Source organism: Pteropus vampyrus, unplaced genomic scaffold, assembly GCF_000151845.1.
Source record: "Pteropus vampyrus isolate Shadow unplaced genomic scaffold, Pvam_2.0 Scaffold56, whole genome shotgun sequence".
NCBI classification, from domain to species: domain Eukaryota; kingdom Metazoa; phylum Chordata; class Mammalia; order Chiroptera; family Pteropodidae; genus Pteropus; species Pteropus vampyrus.
The window spans coordinates 194,898-196,869 of record NW_011888837.1 but is presented as its reverse complement, the minus strand read 5'-3'; positions in this window follow the sequence as shown (position 1 = coordinate 196,869).

Below are 1,972 nucleotides of genomic sequence, written 5' to 3'. Positions count from 1 at the left end.
AAAAAAAAAAAGAATACTCAATTATTTCCTGTGTCAAGGCTGTCAGAGAGAATTGTGGTGTCTTCATCACTATTTATGGTACTTTTTCTTACAGGTGTTTTGTCAGAAAAACTAGAAAGACAATTCTTACATCATCTAGTAAGTAAGTTGTGGGTCTACGAGCTTGGGTATTGACCTACAGCTTGGGTGTTGAGTCCACAGTGTAGGGTATTGAGAGCAATGGCATAAGTGTCAGAATTCTTGTTTTACTATCTAGGAATCATAGTTCAGCAATTTTCTTTAGCTTTAAACTCTGGAGGTGCTGTTTTAGATAGACTGTTTGAAGCAGAACTGGTTTATGGTACATGAGACGTGTTTTGGAGGTATATATGAGTGCACTCATTTTTAAAGGTAATTATTTGCTCTAATCTCTAATTCAAAGGCATTCTTGTCTGAGACATATTCAGAACCACTATCATCAGACATAATAATTATATGGTCCACATATGTTGGAGTGATTTTACCTGCAGATTTTACCCTTTTTGAAATGTCTTCTATAAAATAAATGATTTCATATTCAACATCTCTCTGTCTCTCCTCTCTCTCTTTCTCTCTCTCTCCGTCTCTCTCTCTCTCTCTCTGTTAGATCTTTGTGCTCACATATATTCTTTTTAAAAGTACTTGCCATGCATTTTTCAGAGGTAATGATAATAGGTGAAAAGATAACTTTATCAGATAGAATAATTATTTTCTTAGAATATTATAATCAATCTTTTTATGGTATCTTTTCCCATAAGTAACAGGAACAAGCTCTGAATATTTAGATGTTCCCATGGATGTTGTGAAATCAAAAGGAGGAAAAGTTGACCTCTATTGTAGTCCATATAAAGCAGTTATAGTGTGTTCAGCAGACCTTCCTATATTAGTGACTTCATCATAAGAGGCAGGCCTAAATCATTCTTAAAGAGTTAAAATGGAATCAGCTAAAAATATTGCTTTTAAATTGAGAGATATTTGAAGTTTGGAGGAAGTAACATCATATTTAACAGCGAAAGAATCATTCATATTGTTGTCACTCTTGGAGAGAGAATTGGACTCAGTTGTGATGAGAGGATTTTCCCCATAGATGAGATGAAAACTGAAGTGTTTGTAAAATTACTTAATTTCAGTTTCGCAGCTGGATCTTCTTGATTGAAAACATTAGCTATTTTTCTTCTCTTGTAGATACTATTTTGAGACTTTTTTCTAGAAGAAGAGGCTTTCATTATTGCTCTTTGAGATTTGGAATACATTTTGTCAGTCTTAGTTATGTAATTGTCAGGAGTATATTTAGAGAGAAAAATAAGTCAGCTTCATCTGTAGCACTATCTGAAAAAGTAGTTAATGCAGTTGGAGAACATTCCAGGCAGATGGGTAAGAATGAATGTCAGCTTGAGTTATAATGATCTGTCTCTCTGGAACATCACCTCTATTACTGGCATCGGTATATTCAGTTGCCTTCTCTTGCACTTCTGATCTAGCTATTAAAGATTCAGACAGAGTTCTCTCTCCCTAGGCCAGAAGCTTCAGGATTTTCAATTAAGAAATTAGGAACGAGCATGGCAGATGTTAACAGAGATGAGAATACTCTAGATTTAACATTATCTTCTCCAAGTAACATATTTACCTTCAGTGGAAAGAACAATGGAACCACCCACAGTGCTGGCTGCCTTATTCATAGGTGAGGAAAAGATCGAAGCTTTGTTGTTTGCTTCCTCAGTATTTTTACTGATAAAGAGAAGATCATCATCAAGAATGACATAGAATTCAGCCAAAGGAATAATATTGTTCTGTGAATGAGGCATATCTGCCACGTTTGTTTTATATATTTATTTGCATCGAATCTGCCTGATATGGTGGTTTTTGCTTCATCTGGGGCAACGTTATTATAAAAAGCAGATGAGACATCTTTCCTGTTGAATCGGTCTTTATATTCTATAGGATTAGTCATCAC